We start from the raw sequence: 26801 nt of genomic DNA, 5'->3' as shown, positions 1-26801 counted from the left end.
AACTACCACACAATTGCACTCATCTCACATGCTAGCAAAGTAATGCTTAAAATTTTCCAAGCCAGGTTCAGCAATATGTGAACCATGAACTTCCTGACAAGTTCAAGCTGGTTTTAGAAAAGGTAGAGGAACCAGAGATCAAATTGCCATCTGCTGGATCATCGAAAAAGCAAGAGAGTTCCAGAAAAACATCTCTTTCTGCTTTATTGACTATGCCAAAGGCTTTGACTGTGTGGGTCACAATAAACTGTGGACAATTCTGAAAGAGATGGGAATACCAGACCACCTGACCTGCCTCTTGAGAAACCTATATTCAGGTCAGGAAGCAACAGTTTTAACTGGACATGGAACAACAAACTGGTTCCAAATAGGAAAAGGAGTATGTCAAGGCTGTATATTGTCACCCTGCTTATTTAACTTCTATGCAGAGTACATCATGAGAAACACTGGGCTGGAGGAAGCACAAGCTGAAATCAAGATTGCAGGGAGAAATATCAGTAACCTCAGATATGCAGATGACACCACCCTTATGGCAGAAAGTGAAGAGGAACCAAAAAGCCTCTTGATGAAAGTGAAAGTGGAGAGTGAAAAAGTTGGCTTAAAGCTCAACATTCAGAAAACGAAGATCATGGCATCTTGTCCCATCACTTCATGGGAAATAGATGGGGAAACCATGGAAACAGTGTCAGACTTTATTTTTTGGTGCTGCAAAATCATTGCAGATGGTGATTGCAACCATGAAATTAAAAGAGGCTTACTCCTTGGAAGGAAAGTTCTGACCAACCTAGATAGCATATTGACAAGCAGAGACATTACTTTGCCAACAAAGGTCTGTCTAGTCAAGACTATGGTTTTTCCAGTGGTCATGTATGGATGTGAGAGTTGGACTGTGAAGAAAGCTGAGCACCGAAGAATTGATGCTTTTCAACTGTGGTGTTGGAGAAGACTCTTGAGAGTCCCTGGGACTGCAAGGAGATCCAACCAGTCCATTCTGAAGGAGATCAGCCCTGGGATTTCTTTGGGAGGAATGATGCTAAAGCTGAAACTCCAGTACTTTGGCCACCTCATGCGGAAAAGACCCTGATGCTGGGAGGGATTGGGGGCAGGAGGAAAAGGGGACAACAGAGGGTGAGATGGCTGGATGGCATCACCGACTCGATGGACGTGAGTGAGTGAACTCCGGGACTTGGTGATGGACAGGGAGGCCTGGCGTGCTGCAATTCATGGGGTCGCAAATAGTCAGACACGACTGAGCAACTGAACTGAACTGAACCATAAATTTGTTTTCTATATCTGTGAGCCTGCTTCTGGTTTGTAAATAAGTTCATTTGTCTTTTTTTTTAAGATTCTATATGTAAGTGATATCATATGGTATTTGCCTTTTTCTTTTGACTTACTTCACTTAGGATGATAATTCCTCGGTCCATCCATGTTGCTACAAATGGCAATATTTCACTCTTTTTTATGGGGAGCTTCCCTGGTGGCTCAGATGGTAAAGAATTTGCCTACAATGTGGGAGACCTGGGTTCAGTCCCTATGTTGGGAAGGACCCCTGGAGAAGGAAATGGAAACCCACTCCAATATTCTTGCCCAGAGAATCCCATGACAGAGGAGCCTGGCAGGCCACAGTCCATGGAGTCACAAAGAGTAAGACAAGACTGAAGTGGCTTGGCACGGCACATGGCTGAGTAGTAGTCTCTACAGCCTTAATCTTGAATGTCCCACTTTGACCATGGTGTCTAGACTTCCCTCTATGACATTTGGTGTTCTGAGCTCTTCATTTTTCACTTTGGTCTGTCTTCAGCTTTTGCTCAATATTTACATATTGTCATTCTATTATCTCCCAGGTGTCTGACCTTGGTTGCAAGCTTTGTTCCAACTGGTTTAGCAATTAGCTATATCTGACATTTTATCACTAAAGTGCCTAAAACTACTACTTCAACATGGAGATAAGTGATATTTTATAACTTCTCTTTCTACTCTACATTGATCCTCAAAATAAATTAGTGGCCCCTTCTGTAATTAGTGAAAAAGTGTTAGAGATTTTGTACCAGTTTTGATGTGGAGTCTACTTGAAAGGGAAATGGAACCAGTTCAAGCATCATTCAGGTTTTGGGTTGCCAGGCTCTGCCCCAGGCTAGTAAGGATGCAAGCCAGCTGAGTCTCTCATTTCATCTTTCTTGGCTTATAATAATGAAGTGACTCAGCCGGGGATTTTATAAAACAATGAGTCATCCCAAACTATGAAATAAAGTATAACACCTTTGTTTAACAACCATAATCATCACAGCCTACTCCTTACCTCCTTTCTCTCCACAGGAATATCTATATGTCTCTTTTGTTCCCAATTCTTGTCGTTAGGTTATTGATTAAACCCTGAATCTAGTGTCATTGCTCTAGGCTGGTCTCCCCTGGACACCATGTCGCATGGGATGCACCATGTTAGTTACCTCTTGATTTCAGATGAGACAAAATGATTTCACAGACCAAAGTTGGTAACAGACCAAAGTTTAGTCTTTAAGAAAATTTCTGCTGTGACTACATGATTTTCATCAACTTTTCCCATTACTTTGGCTCTTGGTGAGTTCCTTTTGTTATCTATGAAATGTAGGGATGCTGGAATTCTGTCTGTTCCACAATGTTAATGGTTCTGGGAAGAAAAAACAAGCTATTAAAAAAATTCCTGAAGCTGTGGTGGGGAGGGTTTAGTGACTTCTCTGACTTTAGGTGGGGAAAAAAATATCTTTCAAGTAGGGTGTTTCCTGAAGGACTTGCTGCCATTAATCAGAAGCTTTTCTTCTAGGGTTGCTTTCTGTTTACAAATATTTAACAGCCTCTTCGCAGCAGGAGGTAGGATTAAAAACTCGGTACTTGCAACTCTTTTATCCATTTCTCGAATAATGCTGCTGGTTTTCTAAAAAAAGGAAAAGTTCATTAGTTAACATCCAACCTATTTATGGTTTTAATCATTGTATTATTTTGTGGGCTGATGTTTCAAATGTTCATATGTATGGGGAAAGATATTTCTAAGAAACAGGATATTTCATACAGTGATGATAATCTATCTTTATGCATGCTTGAAGCAATGGGATGTAACAATTTGAAGTCATTAAAAATGTCTCTCATTCATTTTTGATAGATTTTCCAAGAGACTGTTAGTAGTTATCCTTGTCTGTTCAGTGAAACAGCGTTTAAAGAAATTAACCATCACTCTCTTTAAAAATTGGCTTGAACAGGTTTTCTTCTTTTTTCAACCAAAAAAGTGACATTTTATAATGTTAATTATTTTAGTTAGTAGTTAACTTGCCCTTTGCAGTTAGCAGACATTTGGTATGGAAAGTTAACTGGTGCATTCTTTCAATAAGACTTCTCCATGACCTGAAAATTAAAATTTTGTTTCTTGGTTTTGGTGAACTATTTGGTACACATTCTCTCCTAAGCTTCTCATATGTGCGTCAGCTGCTGGTTCCTATCCAAATGTGGAATTCATTTAACTAAGCCCTGCCAGGGCCTTTTCTGTGGGATTCCCCCCTCCCTCCCATTTCTGGAGACTTCTATTCCTCCTGAATGCCCCTGTCTGGGAAAGATTATCTTGGCAGAGAAGGGGGACGTTGGGAAATAAGAGAGGGCAGCTCTTTGTTGCCAAGAAGAAGTAGTGGCTCACTGACTTCAGAGAAATATGAGTGGGTGAAGTGGGAAAGAGTTTTCAAGAAGTGTAAGTGATCTCATTCTTTTCCTTAAATGACTTCAATCCCTTAAAGCAAGAGCAATGCCTGAGAGCGTGATGCTGAAGCTCAGCAATCCTCGTTTTACATTGCCACTGATACGAGATCCAGGAATAGCACTGTAAGATTTGGGGGTACCAAGGTGATACTACTGACCGCTCAGAATTGAGTCATATGATATATTTGTCCAGTTTATGGAACTTTGTTACTGTTGTACAGTTCCATTGCTGTCCTAATCACCAGTGTCGTCTTCAAAATGTGTGTGCTGCTGCTGCTAAGTCACTTCAGTCGTGTCCGACTCTGTGCGACCCCATAGACGGCAGCCTACCAGGCTCCCCCGTCCCTGGGATTCTCCAGGCAAGAACACTGGAGTGGGTTGCCATTTCCTTCTCCAATGCATGAAAGTGAAAAGTGAAAGTGAAGTCGCTCAGTCATGTCCGACTCTTCGCAACCCCATGGACTGCAGCCCACCAGGCTCCTCTGCCCATGGGATTTTCTAGGCAAGAGTACTGGAGTGGGGTGCCATTGCCTTCTCCCAAAATGTGTGTACCAGAGGCTAACTCAGTTGTTAAAACATTGAAATACAGTAACACACCCCCACCCTTATCCAAAAAGGATATATTCCAGGACCCCCAGTGGCTCCCTGAAACTGTGATAGTACAAAACCCTACATCTGCTATATTTTTTCTATATACACACAAACCCCTATGATAAAATTTAAATTTAAAAATTAGGCACAGTAAGAGATTAACAACAATAATAAAATAGAACAAATATAACAATATACTGTGATAAAAGTTATGTGAGTACTATCTCTCTCTCTTAAAATATTTTATTGTACAAATTTAATGCTTTTCCATCCTAACTAAACACTTATGCACTGTGGCCATAGCTTCTGCTGTTTAAGGTGCAACCGCAAAAGTAGCACAAACTTCTCTTCTTTGCAGTTTCACAGCTGGGAGATTTGTCCTCACTGTGGATCTTAGCAACTTCAGCATACGATTTTTTTCTTTACTTATCCAGTTCAGTTCAGTTCAGCTGCTCAGTCGTGTCCGACTCCTTGCGACCCCATGAATCACAGCATGCCAGGCCTCCCTGTCCATCACCAACTCCTGGAGTTCACTCAGACTCACATCCATTGAGTCAGTGATGCCATCCAGCCATCTCATTCTCGGTCATCCCCTTCTCCTCCTGCCCCCAATCCCTCCCAGCATCAGAGTCTTTTCCAGTGAGTCAACTCTTCACATGAGGTGGCCAAAGTACTGGAGCTTCAGCTTTAGCATCATTCCTTCCAAAGAAATCCCAGGGCTGATCTCCTTCAGAATGGACTGGTTGGATCTCCCTGCAGTCCAAGGGACTCTCAAGAGTCTTCTCCAACACCACAGTTCAAAAGCATCAATTCTTCGGCGCTCAGCTTTCTTCACAGTCCAACTCTCACATCCATAGCCTTGACTAGACGGACCTTAGTCAGCAAAGTAATGTCTCTGCTTTTGAATATGCTATCTAGGTTGGTCATAACTTTTCTTCCAAGGAGTAAGCGTCTTTTAATTTCATGGTGCAGTCACCATCTGCAGTGATTTTGGAGCCCCCCAAAAATAAAGTCTGACACTGTTTCCACGGTTTCCCCATCTATTTCCCATGAAGTGATGGGACCAGATGCCATGATCTTCATTTTCTGAATGTTGAGCTTTAAGCCAACTTTTCCACTCTCCTCTTTCACTTTCATCAAGAGGCTTTTTAGTTCCTCTTCACTTTCTGCCATAAGGGTGGTGTCATCTGCATATTGAAGGTTATTGATATTTCTCCTGGCAATCTTGATTCCAGCTTGTGCTTCTTCCAGTCCAGTGTTTCTCATGATGTACTCTGCATAGAAGTTAAATAAGCAGGGTGACAATATACAGCCTTGATGCACTCCTTTTCCTATTTGGAACCAGTCTGTTGTTCCATGTCCAGTTCTAACTGTTGCTTCCTGACCTGCATACAGATTTCTCAAGAGGCAGGTCAGGTGGTCTGGTATTCCCATCTCTTTCAGAATTTTCCACAATTTATTATGATCCACACAGTCAAAGGCTTTGGCATAGTCAATAAAGCAGAAATAGATGTTTTTCTGGAACTCTTTTGCTTTTTCGATGATCCAGCAGATGTTGGCAATTTGATATCTGATTCCTCTGCCTTTTCTAAAACCAGCTTGAAGTTGATAACTTTTATATATATACTTGATTTAAGTACTTTACAGCTTCTCTTTGGCATGTTTGACCTGCCAGCATCATTACTTTTGCACTATGGGGTCACAGTTAAGTAAAATCAGAGTTACTTGAACACAAACTCTGCCAAGACATTCTATCTGATAACCAAGACAGTGAATAGGCGGGATTCACTGGACAAAAGGATGAATCATGTCCTGGGTGGGACAGAGCAGAGTGGTGTGAGATTTCCTCACTCTGCTCAGAACATCTTGAAATTTGAAAGTCATGAATTGTTTATTTCTGAAATTTTCCATTTAATAATTTAAGACTGCAATGATGGGGTAACTAAAATTAAGGAAAGTGAAACCACAGGTAGGGGGTGGCTACTGTACTTGAGGAATTCTCTGGATCTTCCCTAGATCAACTAAGTAAAGTGTCATTCATCTAGGAAGAGGGTGGCCTCCAGGTATGCTGTGGATGGTGATCTCCCTAATTTGTCTAATATGGCCCGTATCAGTTGGTAAATATTTTGACTATCACTGCTAATAACCAGTCTTCTTTTCAGTTTTTCTTTCTGCCAACTCATTCACTCATTTTAAAATTCATTTATTTAAGAAATCCTTACTGATGAGCTGCTAAATGCCAGACACTGCTGTGGATACTGGAGAAACGCTAGTGAGGAAGATGGACAAGGTCCTTGATCTGATGGCGTCTTCATTCAAGTAGAACAAACAGTCAACATGAACACAAAGATATAGACAAGGTCATTTAGTATGATGGGTCTACTTTGAATAGTACCTTTAGTGATGCGTAAAATTTCCCAGGAGGGTATCCATCAGGTGGAGATGTCAGGAAAAGCCTTCCTAAGGAGGAGTGTTAGCTGAGACTTGAATGGGCAATTCTTCAAATGTCAGCTGAGCTTGATAGTATGACCAAGAGTTGGCAGGCTACCAGCACGAAGCCCTGCCCATGCAGCTCTCTCATACACCCAGAAGCCTAACTTAGACATTTCTATGCCAATGGTATAAATGGAAGAAAGGGAATACATGTCTCTCAAGATTCTTCCTATGTCACTTGCTAGCATCCTTGGCTAAGGGAATGCACCTGGACAAACCCAGAGACAAACAGGAAAAGTCATCATGATATTAAATAGCAAAGGGTGTGCATAAAATGAGAGATGAAGAAATGAGATCATTAATTCATAAACTGGTTCATTAATTCAATTATTCAACCATATATTTTTTTCTGTTAACTTTTCTCTTTTAGCTAAAATATTTTTAAAACCCCATTATTTTTCTCTCCTTTTCTATAGCAACTGTTCTTATAGTTGTTAGTTTTCATTCCAGTTCCAAAGAAGGGTAATGCCAAAGAATGGTCAAACTACTGCACAATTAAACTCATTTCACATGCTAGTAAGGTAATGCTCAAACTCCTTCAAGCTAGGCTTCAACAGTACATGAACCAAGAAATTCCTGATGTACAAGCTGCATTTAGAAAAGGCAGAAGAACCAGAGATCAAATTGCCAACATCCATTGGATCATAGAAAAAAGCAAGAGAGTTCCAGAAAAACTTCTACTTTTTCATTGACTACGCTAAAGCCTTTGACTCTGTGGATCAGAACTAAACTTGTGGAAAATTCTTAAAGAGATGGGAATACCAGACCACCTTACCTGCCTCCTGCGAAACCTGTGTGCTGGTCAAAAAGCAACAGTTAGAAACGGACATGGATCAGTGGACTGATTCCAAACTGGGAAGGAGTACACCAAGACTGTATATTGTCACCCTACTTATTTAACTTATATATACAGGGTACATTACATGAAGTGCAGATCTGGGTGAAGCACAAGCTGGAATAAAGATTCTTAAGAGAAGTATCAGTAACCTCAGATATGCAGATAATACCACCCTAATGGCAGAAAGCAAAGAGGAACTAAAGAACCTCTTGATGAAGGTGAGAGTGAGTGAGTGAGTGAGTGAAAGTAACTCAGTCGTGTCTGACTCTTTGTGACCCCATGGACTACACAAATCCATGGGATTCTCTAGGCCAGAATACTGGAGTGGGTAGCCTTTTCCTTCTCCAGGGGATCTTCCCAACCCAGGGATCAAACCCAGGTCTCCCTCATTGCAGGTGGATTCTTTACCAACTGAGCCAAAAGGGAAGCCCAAAGGTGAGAGAGGAGAGTGAAAAAGGTGGCTTAAGTCTCAATATTCAAAAAAACTAAGATCATGACATCCAATCCTATCACTTCATGGCAAACAGAGGGGTAACAGTGGAAACAGTGACAGACTTTATTTTCTTGGGCTCCAAAACCCCTGCAGATGGTAACTGAAGCCATGAAATTAAGAGACACTTGCTCCTTGGAAGAAAGGCCATGACAAACCTAGACAGCATATTAAAAAGCAGAGACATTACTTTGCCAATAAAACTCCATATAGTCAAAGCTATGGTATTTCCAGGAGTTATGTACAGATGTGAGAGTTAGACTATAAAGAAGTCTGAGTCCTGAAGAATTGATGCTTTTCAACTGTGGTGTTGGAGAAGATTCTTGAGAGTCCCTTGGACTGCAAGGAGATCAAACCAGTCAACCCTAAAGGAAATCAACCTTAAATATTCACTGGAAGGACTGATGCTGAAGATGAAGCTCCAGTACTTTGGCCACCTTATTCAAAGAGCCACCTCATTGGAAAAGACCCTGATGCTGGGAAAGACTGAGGATAGGAGGAGAAGGGGACGACAGAGGATGAGTTGATTGGATGGCATCATCGACTCAATAGATATGAGTCTGAGCAAACTCCAGGAGATAGTGAAGGACAGGGAAGCCTGGTGTGCTGCAGTCCATGGGATTGAAAAGAGTTGGACATGACTGAGGGACTGAAAAACAACACCTCAGTATCATCTCAAACTTTTAGGAGAAAACAAATTACAGTGTATTTTTCTTAGATTTTTCTTAATTATGTGAAAAATGACTTTTTCCTCAAAGGTCATTATTATATTTTGGTAATTTGCTCATCTTCAGTTCAATTCAGTTGCTCAGTTGTGTCTGACTCTTTGCAGCCCCATGGACTGCAGCACACCGGGCTTCCCTGTCCATCACCAACTCCTGGAGCTTACTCAAACTCATGTCCATCAAGTTGGTGATGCCATCCAACCATCTCATCCTCTGTCATCCCCTTCTCCAGCCTTCAATTTTTCCCAGCATCAGCATCTTTTCCAATGATTTGGCTCTTCATATCAGGTGGCCAAGCTATTGGAGTTTCAAATTCAGCATTGGTCCTTCCAATGAATATTCAGGACTGATTTCCTTTAGGATGGACTGGTTGGATTTCCTTGCTGTCCAAGGGACTCTCAAGAGTATTCTCCAACACCACAGTTCAAAAGCATCAGTTCTTTGGTGCTCAGCTTTCTTTATAGTCCAACTCTAACACCCATACATGCCTACTGGAAAAGCCATACTTTGACTAGATGGACCTTTTTCAACAAAGTAACATCTCTGCTTTTTAATATGCTGTCTGCTGCTACAGCTAAGTCGCTTCAGTCGTGTCTGACTCTGTGCAACCCCATGGACGGCAGCCCATCAGGCTCCCCCATCCCTGGGGTTCTCCAGGCAAGAACACTGGAGTGGGTTGCCATTTCCTTCTCCAATGCATGCAAGTGAAAAGTGAAAGTGAAGTCACTCAGTCATGTCCAACTCTTCATGACCCCATGGACTGCAGCCCACCAGGCTCCTCTGTCCATGGGATTTTTCCAGGCAAGAGTACTGGAGTGGGGTGTCATTGCCTTCTCCAAATATGCTGTCTAGGTTGGTCATAGCTTTTCTTCCAAGGAGTAAGCGTCTTTTTACATGGCTGCAGTCACCATCTGCAGTGATTTTGGAGCCCCCCAAAAATAAAGTCTGTCACTGTTTCCGTGTTTCCCCTTCCATTTGCCATGAAGTGATGGGACTGGATGCCGTGATATTAGTTTTTTGAGTGTGGAGATGGTGAGACACATCCATGTGTTTCCTCTTCCCATTTTGAACTGGAAGATCATGGAAACCTTGAAAAGCCCACAATAAACCCCTTCCAAATAAAGATTACCAAACGTTAAAATTTCAAGTTGAGGAATATAAGTAAATCAATTAATTCATCCTTCAGTATCCATGGCTCCAGGACCTCCACAGACACCAAAATCTGAGGATACTCAAGTCCCTTATGTAAAATGGCTGGTCCAGTCAGCCCTGTGTATCCATGGATACAAAACCCACAGATATGGAGGGCTGACTGTATTAACATTGTCCATTTTCTACCACTTATAGCAACTTATTGTTCAATTTCTCCTTTACAACATCAACAAAAACGATATTAATTTTAAAGACTTCTTTTCCAAAGGCACATACTCATCAAATTCACTCTCTGTTGCCTTTTGGTGCTAACTATTTCAAGACCAAATGGCCCCTAGTAATTGCAGGTTTAATTTAACAGAATAGTCTTTCCCTTACTCTTCCATAGCCTTTAACAGCATCTTTAATCTAGCTGGGAAAGATTCATTTAGACATGAATGAGGATTGTTTTGAAATCTCTCTGCTGAAGAAAAAAAAAAAACTCAAGTAAAGTTGACCCTTAAGTCCTCCCACCCCCCTCCACCTGCCCCCAGCAAAGATATTTCCTGCAGATAAATTTTTCTCCAGCCAAGGGTTCTGCCCAAGAGATTCCAGGCTCACAAGTGCTTCAGGCAAACTACCCATCTTGCAGGGCTGGTCCGCAGCCAGGGCCTGTCCAGCAATACAAAGCTCTGGTTTAATTGTGTCCATCTTGGAGTAGTTTAAGATTTAGGGAGGGTGAGCAATTCTTTCATCCCTTTGCCTTAGTTTTGGTAGGAGGCTTCTCACTGTGCCCTGGCTTGAAATAAAATGAAAAGAAACTCTTCATTATATATACACAATGTCATTGTCAATGGTTCTAAACACATGCAAAACAGCATGCCTGTTTTTTCCAGAACTTTGGAAAACTTATCGCTGGCTGGAATTTTGTTTGACCATTGAATCATGAAAGGCATATAATCATAATTCCTAGAATGTAAATAAAACATGTTTGGGCTTGTTTTGGAATCTGTTAATTTCAATGAACCAGTTCGTGCTGATGGAGGAAAAGAACATATATTAAAACAGTTAGGCCTTCCATTAACATTGTCATTGTAATACCCTGTGGACAATCTTGTACTATGAATTTCTCCCAACATTGTTTGTTCATTTGTACTATTTCCAATTAAACTACTTTATTCAATTGAACTTTTTTTCCCTTTGATTTACAATTGGTATGAGGTAGAGTGTTTGCGATGGGGCCAAATGGCTTGGACCATCTTCTCTGGTTTTATATGATAATATATAACAGGTCGGCATAACTCAGCGGTCACTAGTCCAGGGGACAAGCTTTCTTTGGGGACCAGCAAGGATCCAGGGGCACAGCAAGCAATCTTGGACCCCCTTTTCTTGCTTTCATAAGGTCAGCAAATCTCTCTGCCATTTGCTCGAATACCATCCTGAAGAGGGATGGAGGTTGGGTAAAGTCATCTGACAGTGATGTCAAAAGACGGCCTCTGTGCACTGGTGCTAAATTGAATTCTGGATTCAGAATTTTGGGAGAAGTAGAAAAGAATAGCTTTATTGTTTTGCCAGACAAAGGGGGTCTGATGTCCTCAAAATTGTGTGTCCCAACCTGGGGGGGATTTGGTGAGGAGTTTTAGAGTGATGGTTCAAGGGCAGGGATGCTTATGAGGATCGGGATGTGTGCAGGGCCTGCATTCCTTTAATCTGGTCTCAGGGGTCTCCTGATGAGTTTCTGTGGTTCTTGAGGTCATCAAACTGTGAACTTCTCTCTGGAATGAGAAATGCTTGATCAAGTGTTGCTACTGCTAAGTCACTTCAGTCGTGTCCGACTCTGTGAGACCCCATAGACGGCAGTCCACCAGGCTCCCCCGTATCTGGGATTCTCCAGGCAAGAACACTGGAGTGGGTTGCCATTTCCTTCTCCAATGCATGAAAGTGAAAAGTGAAAGGGAAGTCGCTCAGTTGTATCTGACTCTTAGCGACCGCATGGTCTGCAGCCTACCAGGCTCCTTCGTTCATAGAATTTTCCAGGCAAGAGTACTGGAGTGGGGTGCCATTGATTTCCACTTGTTGGGAGTTTTAGTTCTTCAGAGGAGCTCACAGATACTGTTATGTGTGTCCTAGAGGTTGAACCAGGACCCTGCCCCAAGGCTGCACTAGTGTTTCTTTTTTTTAATGTTTATTTAGTTTTTTATTTTATTTTTGGCAGGGCTGGGTCTTCATTGCTGCATGAGCTTTTCTCTAGTTGTGGCAAGTGGGAGCTCATCTTTCATCGTAGTGCACGAGCTTCTCATTGCAGTGGCTCCTCTTGCTGTGGGGCCCAGGCTCCAGAGTTGTGGTGTTCGGGTTTAGTTGCCCTGTGGCATGTGGGATCTTCCCAGATCAGGGATCACACCTGTGTCTCCTGCACTGGCAGGCAGTTTCTTTACCACTGAGCCACCAGGGAAGCCCTGCAGTTTTTTTTTTTTTTAATCTAATAAAAATATTTTATTTATTATTTTAATTTTGGAGAATAATTAACACAGGGAACACAATATTCTGGGATAAGCTTTTTTTCTATATGTATATGTATAACTGAATCACTTTGCTGTATCCCTGAAGCTACCACAACATTGTAAATCAGCTGTGCACAGTTTCTTTAAAAAAAAAATTAATTTATTTTAGTTGGAGGCTAATTACTTTACAATATTGTGGGTTTTGCTATACACTGACATGAATCAACTATGGGTGCACGTGTGCACCCCCTTTCTGAACTCTCCCAACTCCCTCCCCACCGCATCCCTCTGTGTTGTCTCAGAGCACAGGCTTTAAGTGCCCTGCTTCATGCATCGAACTTGCCCAGGTCTCCTCCTCCCTTATCTCTGCATCCCCTCCATTCCTGATTAGCAACTGATTAGAATCTGCTCTTTAGGCCTCAGAGAGGTTCCTGGAAGCTGAAGCTTATTCCCTATAAATAAGAAATGGGGGACACAGAAAGGCTTCCATGCCCAGGAGACATATAGGGTCCTGCTTGGTTTCATAAACTAAAGAATTTCACATGAGGTGCCTACATTCCTAAAGGGCTATCTAAATAATGTTACTGGGCCAGGTGTACTACGGTAAACTAAACCATAGGTTTCCCGTCTGTGCAGCTGGTGGGAATACTTGAGAAAATAAAAAAGAATCTATTTTATCTCTTTTCTCTGCACCATGGTGTGAACAAATCTGCGATTCTGATTGTGTATTTATTAACCTATTTCTCCAGCTTGGGAAGCAAATATATTCCCATTTCTTATTTTTCCAATTATTAATTCAAACCCCCATAGATTCTTCCTCTTGAGTTCTCTCCTCTTAGATCCTCAATGGTCAAGGACCCTAAGCAGAAAGGGCCAGCTCTGTCTTAACATCCCAGAGGAGGCAGGGAACTGGGAGGATGGATTGGTCCATCAGTCCTGCTGTAGGTGCTGCTGTTGGAGAAGCAGCCTGCCTGTCCACTGGTGCAGAGGTGTCTCTGCTGGTCCAAACACGTCTCTGTGCTTGGGCAAGTGTTTGAATTAGCAAACCTTTATGTATGTCACTGATACAGAACTGCTTCCTTCTTCAGCCTCATGCTGTACAGAACCAGCCTCCCCTACCGAATTTCATAGCTCTATGAGGAGGTCTGATACTATCCCAAACTTCCCTTCCCTCCTGGTGAGGGCGGTGGTGACTGTATTATTCTTTCCTGATGGCAGAACTTGGTCAGATCATTACACTCCATCCCAAACAAGTTCTCCTAACTTTGAATGTCAGGCATAAGGAGTTGAGTATCTTCCAGGACACCCCTGGCTTCCACACAATTAGTCCATCTTGCCTGTGGGGTGTGTTAAGGTTGTTGTTCAGTTGCTAAGTCACATCCAACTCTTTCCCATTCCATGGACTGCAACATACCAGGCCTCCCCTGTCCTTCAGTATCTCCCAGAGTTTGCTCAGATTCATGTCCATTGAGTTGGTGATGCTATCTAACCATATCTTCTTGGAAAAGCAAATTCAAAGGACAAAAAGTTCTCTTTGCCCTTCAAATGTGAAATCAATGACCTCACTCTCTATTTAACTAAGAAGGACCCTCAAATAATATCTCATATTTCTGCTGTTTGAAATCTATCCCAAGAATATAGGCACATATATTCAATACAATAAATTTTTATAGAGTTGTCTAAAATGTAAATATGTAATAAGTCAAATATCCTACATGATTGTGGAGGTACTACTTTGCATTTTCTATTTGCTGCTAGAAAACTTAGAGATATTTGAGATGACTTTTCCCTCTAAAATTTGTTCCTAGTCTAAAACCCATCATTTCCTTTGCCACAGATATTTTCTCAGTGCCTAAAGCCTGAGCTGCTTGTACAGTCTTTCTTCTTGGCCCTTGAGAAAGCCTAAAATAATTGGAGAGATTAGGTGTAAGAAATCAACAACATAAAGGACGAGACTCTCCAAGGCTGGGAAGGGGACCAAAGTCTTTGGTTTCTAATTATGATGGAGACCCACTCTCTAGATGTCCTGGTGAGATGGCAAGACCCCTAGGGCGAATAGTTGCTCAGAGCAACTAAGAACATTGAGCTGGAGGCACAGAGTTCCTGGAATGATTCTATGATGATTGGAATAGATATAATTAATATATGCTAATAATGCTAAATATAGTATTATGTATTAATGCCGTTACACACATGCACACAATTAGAATTCTGGAACTCACTGGAGCTCCCTTCTAGAATGTGATAGTATGGGAAGAACTGAACTCTGAACCATCATCTCTTTTTCTTTCCCATCCTGGAGTCTGCCCAGCACATGAAGGATCTCATGCACACATCAGTGTTAGTATTTTCAGAGCAGCTGCCCCTTGGTGCATATACCAGAACTGTCCAGTCTGGATTAGAGGAACTGAGAAAAAGGGTTGTGCCAGGTCTGAAATTCTAGGATGTCTGATACCTGGAACATGGTTTAAAAGGAGGGAAATTTGACTCTAGGGAGGCATGTCTCCTTGGCAACTCAGACTCCTTACCCCACGAGAAAGGTCATGTCCAGAGAAGGACCAGAGTGGGGCCCAAGTCAGGGCCCCCTCTAGTCCAAGAAAAAATTGGTACTGATCATGTTGAGTGAGACTGGCTGGTGCCATTTGATAGATTACATTGTTTAGTGCCAAGCTTGGAATTTTCCTAGCTGAGCAAGTTGTTTTGTGGTATTTGTGAAATATTGTCAGATCTGTTCTGAGAGCTTTCCCAAGTGTGAGCGAAGCTGTGAAATCCTTGACAACAGGAAGAGTTATAGTTTACTAAACTTGAACTGGGATACTTCCCCTTTTGTATTTCCAGCACGTAGAGGCGTAGACTCCAGAAATTATATACGTCAGAGCTACAGAAAAATTTCTCAATTTCTTCTTAAAATGCTGACAACACAGTTTGCATCCAGGACAGAAATTGGGGACACGTGATGATTTGTAAATAATGAGGAAGGTAGAAGATTCTCTCACTACTTCTTCTCATTTCTCTTTTCTTGTCTCTTATTGGCAATTGTGATACTTTGAGGACTCCAAAAGCCTGGGGGAATGCACCCTTCCATGACTAGGAATCAGTGGAGGCATTCTTGTAGGAAAGAAGTCCAATGAATGGGCTAAATATATGCTATTAGTATTGCATAGAGAAAATGTGCAGTAGGCAGTTTCTATCTCATTCATTTGGTAGCCAGCTAAGGTTGAATTTGGAACATTCTTTCCTTCTCCTCAAGTTCAGCTGATGCTTCAGCAAGAAGGGAAGGCTGGATCCTGAACCATCTTAAAAGATAGATTGTGTTACCAGGATTTATGTCACACCCACTAGCAGTAGGAGGGGAAGTGTTCAGCATAAAATGTTAATGTGTCATGATACTTAAACAAGATTGCATCCACCACTTCCCAGTGTGCCCAGGGGCAGCTTCTTGCCCAAAGCTGATCAAAGCACAAGTTTAAGAATACATTGCCTTTACCACTGGGTAGGCCAACCTCTTGGGCTTCCCTGATAGCTCAGTTGGTAAAAAATCTGCCTACAATGCAAGAGACCCTGGTTCAATTCCTGGGTCAGGAAGATCCGCTGGAAAAGGGATAGGCTACCCACTCCAGCATTCCTGGGCTTCCCGTGTGGCTCAGCTGGTAAAGAGTCTGCCTGCAATGCGGGAGACATGGGTTCATTCCCTGGGTTGGGAAGATCCCCTGGAGAAGGGAAAGGCTACCCACGCCAGTATTCTGGCCTGGAGAATTCCATGGACTGTGTAGTCCATGGGGTCACAAAGAGTTGGACACGACTGAGCAACTTTCACTCACTTCACAGGACAACCTCTGGAATATATTTCATGCTCCAAAGCTCCCAGTGAGGTCAAGCTGAGTCACACGTTAGCTGAAACCACCCCATTTGCCCAGTTCCTTTGCTGCCCAATTCTGCTTCCTTCCCTCCCTAAAGATTCCCTCCCTGTCCTCTACCCCTGCCCCCCACCCCTGCCCCAAACATTTCCTTAAAAAATCAGTGGCACAGGAATCCTTGTCTTCGGTGTGACTATTACGGAACCTGACCTAAAACAGTGGCCTGGAAGTGGTACCAGGAAGCATCTCTAGGGATGGGAATCTAGAGTTGCACCAGTTGCTAATGGTGATGAGATCTCCATCACTTGGGGTAAGTGTTGTATACACCAGGGGGGCTCCAGTCTCTGGGATTTACTGTCTGATGACCTGAGGTGGAGATGATGTAATAATAATAAAGTGCACAATAAATCTAATGCACTTGAATCATCCTGAAACCATCCTCTGCTACTGGCCATGGAAAAATTGTTTTCCATGCAACGAGTGCTTGGTGCCAAAAAGGTTGGGGACCACTGGTATAAACAGCCCTTGGAATGCTATTTTATATATATATATATATATAAATATATTTATAATATATATATATAATTAGTACATTTATAATATATATAGTTAATATATTTATAATATATGTATAGTTAATACATTTATACATATATAGTTAATACATTTATTTGTGATGTATGCACAAATTCTCTACCTTCATTGTGCTTGCTGCTATTTAAAATGATCACCTTTATGTCTTTCTTTTCACGTTTACTGTTTTCCATTATGATGGAAACTACCACCTCCGAGACTTTGCACATTTATTTGTTTCCCCAGCATCTACAACAGTGCCTAGCATTTAGTAGCCAATCAGTGACTCTTAGTCATATGAATGAAATAACAAATTAGTGGGTGGGTTGGAGGAGGAAGGAATGGCTGGAGATTTGTTATTAGGTGTGGTGGTCAAAATATTTACTTATAGGGCCCAGGTACTGACAATAGAAAGATCACCATTCATACAGCCTGAATTACCCCCTTTGCAAGGTGATAACACTTTCATTAGTAGATCTAGGGAAATAGCCACAAGGGGTTAGCCAAGAAGAATGGTTCCTGTGTCTACTCCATCCTTCTTTTATTTCCTATGTTCTGTTTTCTGTCAGCGTGACTCCATCTGCTTTCTGTCTTCCAGAAATGTATCAAAATCTATCGTCCACTGAGACCCCAGGCGGTGAGGCAAAGACATGTGTTCCATCTCCCATCTTGAGCAGGAAGCCCATGCAAACATTGAAAATCCCACAATAACTGCACTTCATATAATTATTAACATGCTAGGGCTTAAGTCTGCCATTTTGTTTGTTACTTTCTGTTCTATTTTTTCTTTCTCTTTTCTTTTCTCACTTCCTGTGGGTTACTTGAACAATTTTTAGAATTCCATTTTGATTTACCAGCAGTGTTTTTAAGTATATCACTTCATATAATTTGGTTAGTGGTTGCTCCAGATATTCCATTGTATGTTTGTATGTAACCTGTCACAATCTATTGGGGTTGACATTCTACCAGTTCAAATGCAGCATAGAAACTTTGCCTCCCTTCACACTCTTCTAACCTCCCCAGTTTATAGTTTACTTGCCTCAAATGCTTCCTCTGCACACATTTAGAATCCAGTGGGGATGAAAGTCTTAGTTCCTGACTTGAGTCAGATTTTTTCAATGCTACTTCTGCAGGGTTTGAGCCCCTCATTATGGACGGGTGAGAGTGGAAATATAGGCCCCATTTCAGCCTTGGCTGGCCTGGATGGGAAAGGACTATATTTTTTCTGTGGTAAGGAGGAAGACTACAGCAATTATTGTTTCGAAGTTCTCTGTCTTAGCCTGCCCTTTTTCCTGGCTATAGAGAGCAGGCTTCAGTTAGGGCCTTTAGGGGTGTATGTGCATTGGTGCTTCTGGGTTTCCAGCTTCTTCAGCTCCAAATCTGAGATATTTGAAGCCAGATGAAAATCTAGGAGACTCACCACTGTGTCATTCCTCCTTCTGAACTGATCTGCCTACTTTTCTCCACTTTTCATAGTCTTACCTTTGTTTCCCATGTGACGATCAAGGTTTTTAGTTGTATGTAGTGAGTGGAATAGGGAAAAGCATACTTCCTCCATTTTTCCAGAAATGAAAGCCTGCTGTATAGATTTTTATAACCTCTAGAGGCCGATTCATGTGAATATATTATTATTAAAAATAATTCAATAAAAATAATGATGCAATAGAAACAGTTAAAAGTAGCTTGGCTCTTTAGATAAGACATGTAATGAATGAAAATCATTTATCCTATCCCAAAGGAAAATGATATGAAATTAATACAATGAGAGTAAAGATAATGAATATAAAGTTACGCATTCTAAGAGATTCCCCAAAACCTAGAACAGATGAAAGACAATCAGTTGGAAAGAAAAAGAAGTACATACTTGACAATTTACAAAATGACCAAAAAAACAGTTGATAAGAATACATGAAAAAAATTTGCAGTGTCTCTAGGAATTAAAAAAATAAATAATATTAAAGCAAGGAAATAGTTTTTCCCTTATCAAAATGGATAAGAGGTACCCTGTATAAGAAAGTGTTACTTACATGTGTTGCTTTTGGTTGTGTAAATTGTTGCAAGATTTCTGAACTCAGAGGTGGATTGGCAGGTGGATTCTTTACCACTGAACCACCAGGGAAACCGTTGTATTCTTCGGAAACAGTAAAAAGTATGTGCAGTGATTTAGCTATACTTCATGCTGCTGCTGCTGCTGCTAAGTCTTGTCAGTTGTGTCTGACTCTTTGCGACCCCAGAGACGGCAGCCCATCAGGCTCCCCCGTCCCTGGGATTCTCCAGCCAAGAACACTGGAGTGGGTTGCCATTTCCTTCTCCAACGCATGAAAATGAAAAGCGAAAGTGAAGTCACTCAGTCATGTCTGACGCTTTATTTCATGGAAGCTATACATTTAGCTATGATTCATGGCAGCTTCCTATGTAATCGTAAATACTAGACACATATTAGCAAATTCTTGGTAGTATTTCCTATGTATCAGGCACTTTTCTAAGTATTGTCCATTTTTAACCCATTTAATTCTTCAGCAAGCTATGAACTAGGTCTTACTTTATCAATGAGGAAAGTTGAGGCATAGAAGGATGAAGTTAGTTGCTGGGATTTGAGTCAGTGCCTGAGTCTGTCTTTTGCTGCCGTGTCTCCTGTCTGCCTAGATAACACTTGTGAGTGTGTTCAGTCATTCAGTCATGCCAGACTCTTTGGGACCCCATGAACTGCAGCCAGCCAGGCTCCTCTGTCCAACAAATTTTCCAGGCAAGAATACGGGAGTGGCCATTTCCCACGCTAGGGCATCTTCCCGACCCAGAGATCGAACCTGGGTCTCTTGTATCTCCTGCATTGGGGGGCAGATTCTTTGCCACTGCGGGCTCCCTGGGAAGCCCAGATAACACAACATGTATGTAATGGTTTATTATACAACCATTAAAATAATGTTCATATTTAAAATATAAAAATATTTTCCCAATTTGTCGTAAAATGGAAAACTGGCGGGCTACTAAATAATACAAGGCAATCTTCAGTGGAAAAAAAAGTCTACACGGATTTTTAAAGTGAAGAATCTAAGTGTAAAAGATTCATGTCAAAGGGTTAATCATTTTAACTTTCGAGCTGTGATATATTAGAGTCATTTTATTGATTGTGCTGTAGATATAATGATTTACCTAGTCATGATAAGTTCTGGGCAAGTGCTAGCTAAATTCACGTGTACTGCAATGAGAAAGGAGGCTTTTCAGAAGAAAAACTGAAATCTCTCCAAGGTTTTGGGAAAATTGGCTGAGTAGAGGCATGCTTCCTTCCAAAACTGTCTTGTGTTTGAAAATCGAAAACGATGATTTCATCAAGCTTTAGAAAACTGATCTCATAATTGGACACTGAATTTTTCAGCCATAGAGACTGAGGTAAAGGAGTTTTTCCTAAAAAAAATTAGAGGCTTCTTATTAAAACTTAAAAATTATAGTTTCTCAGGCATTTCTTGGTCTTTTTTTTACCATCTTAAACGTTGAACTTACCTGTGGATCTTTGCTTACTCAATGTCACCCCTCTGCAGACCTTTCTTCTTCAGTTATTTTATCCCTCATTGCCTGTCACTGCTGAGCTGAGTTGGCAACTGGACGGAGAAGGCAATGGCAACCCACTCCAGTACTCTTGCCGGGAAGGTCCCATGGATGGAGGAGCCTGGTAGGGTGCAATCCACGGGATCGCTAGGAATCGGACATGACTTCACTTTCACTTTCATGCAGTGGGGAAGGAAATGGAAACCCACTCCGGTATTCTTGCCTGGAGAATCCCAGGGACAGAAGAGCCGGGTGGGCGGCCGTCTATGGGGTCGCACAGAGTCGGGCACGACTGAAGCGACTTAGCAGTAGTAGCAGCAGCAGCTGAGAGTTTGGGGGATAGACTGAAAGCACAGTGATTCTGACTTCAGGTTGCCATAAGCAAAGTGACATGAGCAGAGTACTGTGGACAGAGTGATCCTGACATCTTTCTTCTCTCCTGAGAAAAGTGACTTAAATGAGTGAAGATAAAATGAATGAGACATGGCACTCCATAGACTTTCTTCAGTCAGTCAGTTCAGTTGCTCAGTCACGTCCAACTCTTTGTAGCTCCATGGACAGAAGCAAACCAGGCTTCCCTGTCCATCACCAACTCCTGGAGCTTGCTCAAACTCATGTCCATTGAGTCAGTGATGTCATCCAACCCTCTCATCTTCTATCATCCCCTTCTCCTGCCCTCAATCTTTCCCAGCATCAGGGTCTTTTCACTGAGTCAGTTCTTCACATCAGGTGGCCAAAGTATTGGAGTTTCAGCTTCAACATCAGTCCTTCCAATGAATATTCAGGACTGATTTCCATCAGGATGGACTGGTTGGATCTCCTTGCAGTCCAAGGGACTCTCAAGAGTCTTCTCCAACACCACAGTTCAAAAGCATCAATTCTTCAGTGTTCAGCTTTCATTATGGTCCAGCTCTCATATGCATACATGGCTACTGGAAAAACCATAGCTTTGACTAGATGGACCTTTGTCAACAAAGTGATGTCTCTGCTTTTTAATATGCTGTCTAAGTTGTCATAGCTTCTCTTCCTTAAAGCTGGACTTCCTTTTTAGTCTTTAAGCTAGACTTCTTTAAGATCCTTAAATATTGGATTGGCCTAAAAGTTCATTCATTTTTTCCATAAGATGTTATGGAAAAATCTGAATGAACTTTTGGGCCAACCCAGTATAATACATACCAATAATTTAAAAAACCAAAATAGCAAAAGCAGAGTTGGCTTTAAATCATATGTTTGGTTCATCCTTGAGTAAAACAGCAAATGAAATAATAACGAGCATCATACAAACCACTTTGGCGCTAACATGGCTAAAAAAGAAATGCAGAAAGCAGTGTTATGCCTACCCTTCTAATTTTAATCACAGCTCTAAATAGTTAAGAGCACACCCAGAAAATAACTGTGTGTCTCAGCCTGGAGTGTTTTGTGGTTAGCATCTCTCTGACATAACTTTAGGCAGTGCAGGTGGCTCCCCTTAAGGGCTCTAAATGTGTAATATACTTTCCAGAGCCTGTGGTTTGAAAGGGGAGGAGTGGCGGCTACTTGCATAATTACAGGTATGAGGATGAAGTGTATAAGAAAAAGTATCTCTTTTGGATCTCTTAGAAGTTTTAATTAAGGAGGAGCCCATAAGGAAGACATGTAAAGGTTGAGAAGTCATCATTATTTCTCTCTACTTCAATTTTGTTTTATATTCAGATAACATAATATTTTAGAAGGCAAGGCAAACATCTAGACACACATACATCTTTGTAAGAAATGCACTGGCAAAGACTTTAAAAACATAAAAATTTTTTAACTTTATTTTAAAAAATTTTTTTATTGAAGTATAGTTGACTTACAATGTTGTGTTAGTTTCAGGTGTACAGCAAAGTGATTCAGTTACACACGCACATCTATTCTTTTTCAGATCATTTCCCCTTATACGTTATTACAAAATGTCAGGTATAGATCCCTGTGCTCTACAGCAGGTCCTTGCGGTTATCTGTTTTACATGTGTATATGTTAATCTCAAACTACTAGTTTATCCTTCCCTACCTTTCCCCTTCGGAAACCGTGTTTGTTTTATGTCTGTGCGTCTATTTCTGTTTTGTAAATAAGTTCATATGTATCATTCTTTTTAGATTACACATATAAGTGATATCACGTATTTGTCTTTCTCTGATGTACTTCACTTGATATCATACGCTCTAGGTCCATCTCTGTTGGTGCAAATGGCATTCACTCTTTTTATGGCTGAATGGCAAAGACTTCATTAAAAAGCAGACCCTCTTAGCCTATGAGTCTCTCCTGCTGATGTAGATTTCAACCATATCTCAATGCTGTGATGACTCTTGTGACTGAAAGTCACTAAGTGAGTGGCACCATTGTTTCTGTCCTGATCAGGACCCAAGTAAAAGTTTATGTGTGCATATATCTTGATATCTGTGCCACTTAAACTTGGTGTCTGTGCTACTTAAATAGATCTAAAACAAGTAAAAGAGTGATGACCTGAAATACATTTGCTGTGAAGGTTTGAAAGGGAAAATTGTCCCCGCAATAAGGAAGATCTTGCTTAGGTGGTGAAATGAGCACAGCATCAAGTTCTTCCCTCCCCAGTTCTCCTAGCATGACAAATAGACCATGTTTTAAAAAAATGCAAACATGCACATCAGCACTGCAAATCAGGAATGAGAAACCGTTCCTTGTTAAAAAAAGAAAGAAAGAAAGAAAGAAAAACTGGTGAATTTCTGAAGCTGCAGTAGAAATGGGAGAGGGTATTGGAAGATACTGAAATGCTTCCTTGAGAATAAAGTACCAAGTCTGTGGCAGTGCCTGGACACGAAGTGTGCTCTCATTTAGGAGAGGCTCTGAGACTCCTTGATATGAGAGGCAACACCAAGCTGTGAAGCACTTTTCACATTTGATCATAGATCATGCACAGAAACAGGCCAGAGAGCCAGGCTCTGGGGGGTGAATTTGAAGCTCTCATCTATAATAGTTTGTTAGAAGTATGAGTATGAAACTGGGGAGAGGGGTTTGAGCTAACGTAAAATATTTGGCACATGGGTGGTATTTATAGCCATGAATGAGATGACTGGATGTGATCATTAAGGGAGACAATACATAAAAGAGAGATCCACCCCAAGGACTGAACTATGGCATGGCCCAATCTTAAGAGGCTGAGAGAAGGAGGGGACACAGAATCAATGAAGATTGAGAAGGCGTGAGCAGGTAATTCCTAAACTGCAACTATTCCAGAGAGGCTTCTTGATCAAAATGGTAGGCTCACTGAACTCCCTCTTTTTCTTTCCTTTCACTGATGTGACAGTAAATGTGTGTGAATGAGAATAAATCTATAAACATGCCCAAACCAATCTAAGTCCCATCATGTCGACAAATATTTGGACAGCAGAGGGTATCTAATGTTCTTATTCATGAATAACACAGGAAACCATCAACTGCAGCCTGCAGCACACAGGAGCCAGCTGTTAGGGAAGATGAGGAGTAACCTCACATGAATAACGACTCCAGGCTCCAAGTCAGCAGATGCAGTGGGCAGGCATGGGCTCTGGGTTGTCAATCCGAGTGATCACCTCGAGGCTTGGATGTAGAATAGGTGGATGGAGAGGCTTCTCTACCAGCTGGAGCCGCAAGAAATTGCTCTCTGAATAGACTGGAAAATTTTCCTGGGAAGGGCACTCGTGTGTTGAATCTAGATACAGAGGTAGAGTAGAATACCAGGAAATCTTAGACTCTCATCAGTTCAGTTCAGTTCAGTCGCTCAGTCGTGTCTGACTCCTTGCGACCCCATGAATCACAGCATGCCAGGCCTCCCTGTCCATCACCAACTCCTGGAGTTCACTCAAACTCATGTCCATCGAGTCGTTGATGTCATCCAGCCATCTCATCCTCTGTCGTCCCCTTCTCCTCTTGCCCCCAATCCCTCCCAGCATCAGGGTCTTTTCCAATGAGTCAGCTCTTTGCATGAGGTGGCCAAAGTATTGGAGTTTCAGCTTCAGCATCTGTTCCTCCAATGAACACCCAGGACTGATCTCCTTTAGGATGGACTGGTTAGATCTCCTTGCAGTTCAAGGGACTCTCAAGAGTCTTCTCCAACACCACAGTTCAAAAGCATCAATTCTTTGGCGCTCAGCTTTCTTCACAGTCCAACTCTCACATCCATACATGACCACTGGAAAAACCATGGCCTTGACTAGACTCTCATAGGGGATGAAAAAGTAAAGGAATAATAGCCCTCTCCAGAAGTGAAATACACTTGAGTACTGTATCCTCAGAGTAGAGTCTTTTTTTTTTTTTTTAATCACTTTGGGGATTGTGGAAGTTCTAACTTAGCTTGCCTATGCCCTCCTCGTGAGCCACGTTCGCAGAGCCCACAGGGAGCCATCCTGTTAAAGAGAGGCCATGCTGTGTAAACATTCCAATGAAATTGCAGAGGAACTATACTCCTGCCACCAGTATGAGTCCAAACAATCTTCATTTGCAATGGTGTATGTTAAATTAACCATCACCATACTTTCATGGAAAATAAAAATGTAAGAAGGAAGGAGAAGAAAGAGGAAGACAAAAATAATTTAAAGAACAGAAGAGAACATAAAATATTGTGATATTTTAAATTATATTTCATCCAAGAAATAGAAGAGATAAACTGTTAATGGATATTAAAATATTTTATTAGTTACCACTATTTGTGTGGCAATGTTTAAGTATTACATATTCACACTGTTGTAGGTGTTTTGTTTTGGTTTTTTCCTATGCTTAGAATCAACCTACAGTCAATACTCAAATCTTTATTCATTGCAGAGAAAAGTACAAACATTAAAGATCCTGACAGCATAGAAACAGCTGGACAGCCTAGAAACACATGGTAGAACACAGAGAAGAGGGAAAAAGTGGTAGAAGGAAGTGTGGAAGCTTTGATTGTATCTTCCATAGTCCAGAGTCAATGGGTAAGCTTTGTTTAAGTGTATTTTTAAAATATTTATTTTATTGATGTATAGTTGATTTACAACATGTTAATTTCTGCTGTACAGCAAAGTGATTCAATTATACATATATACAGTCTCTTTCATATTTTTACGGTTTATCACAGGATATTGAATATAGGTTCCCTGAGCTATCCTGTAGGACCTTGTGGTCTACCCAGTCTCTATAGAGCAGTTTGCATCTGCTAATTCCAAACTCCCAGTCTAACCTCCTTACCCCCTTTCTGGCAACCATAAGTCTGTTCTCTATCTCTATGAATCTATTTCTGTTTTGTAGATATGTGCATTCGTGTCACATTTTAGATTTCACGTAAAAGTGATATAGGGTATTTTTCTCTGACTTACTTCACTTAGTATGATAATCTCTAGGTGTATCCATGTTGCTTCCATGGCATTATTTTATTTCCATTTTATATAAATACACACACACACACACATATATAAAGAAGCTATGGTATGTGTACACACACAAACATACACACCATATCTTCTCTCTCCATGTGTCTGCTGATGGACGTTTCGGTTGTTTCCACGTCTTGCTTTTGCAAATAGTGCAGCAGTGAACACAGACGTGCATGTGTCTTCACTTTATAGTTTTCTCCAGATACATGCTCAGGAGTAGGATTGCAAAATCATATAGCAACTCTATTTTTAGTTTTTAAAGAACCTCCATATGTTTTCCATTATGGTTGCACCAATTTACATTCCCATCAACAATGTGAGAGGGTTCCTTTTCTCCACATTCTCCCAAACGTTTGTTAACTGTAGACTTTTTAATGATTGCCATTCTGACGGATGTGAGGTGGTGCTTCCTTGTACTTTTGATTTACATTTCTCTGATAATTAGTGATGTCGGACATCTTTTCACATGTCTGTTGGCCATCTGTATGTCTTCTTTGGCAAAATATCTATTTAGATGTCCTGCCCATTTTTTGGATTTTCCTTTTTATTGAGTTGTGTGAGCTGTGTGCCTAGTTCAGAAATTCAGCCATTGTCAGTTACATAATTTGCAAATGTTTTCTTCCAGTCAGTAAGTTGTTGCTTTGTTTTGTTTATGGTTTCCTTTGCTGTACAAAAGCTTGTAAGTTCAATTAGGTCCTGTTTCTTTATTTTTGAGTTCATGTCTACTATCTTGGGGAACTGATGTTTAAGTGCATTTTTTAAAGTTATAATGATAAATGATTTATTTAAAATAGAAGCTAAGTAACAATTTAGAAAATTGAGAGGTGTCTTAGTAAAAGTGCTCTAACATGCTCATGTTTCATGAAGGGAGGTATTACATACCTTTTTTAACTGATGAATTCAGAAAGAGATTTAAGCATATTTCTTAGAATTGCCGTGGTCATTGTCAGCA

At 41.1% G+C, this 26801-nt stretch overlaps 1 long non-coding RNA gene across 1 annotated transcript in view; it reads left to right on the top strand.

The window, feature by feature from the left end:
* Window positions 1-26801, top strand: part of LOC120862534 — a 51373-nt gene that overhangs the window by 11431 nt on the left and 13141 nt on the right. The window contains exon 2 of the long non-coding RNA XR_005720799.1: window positions 25266-25411. This is a non-coding gene — a long non-coding RNA (uncharacterized LOC120862534). The remainder of the gene's footprint in view (window positions 1-25265; window positions 25412-26801) is intronic.

Source organism: Oryx dammah, unplaced genomic scaffold (genome assembly GCF_014754425.2).
Source record: "Oryx dammah isolate SB20612 unplaced genomic scaffold, SCBI_Odam_1.1 HiC_scaffold_1, whole genome shotgun sequence".
NCBI classification, from domain to species: domain Eukaryota; kingdom Metazoa; phylum Chordata; class Mammalia; order Artiodactyla; family Bovidae; genus Oryx; species Oryx dammah.
The sequence above is the reverse complement of the archived record's forward strand: the minus strand, read 5'-3'. Positions and strand labels throughout refer to the sequence as shown.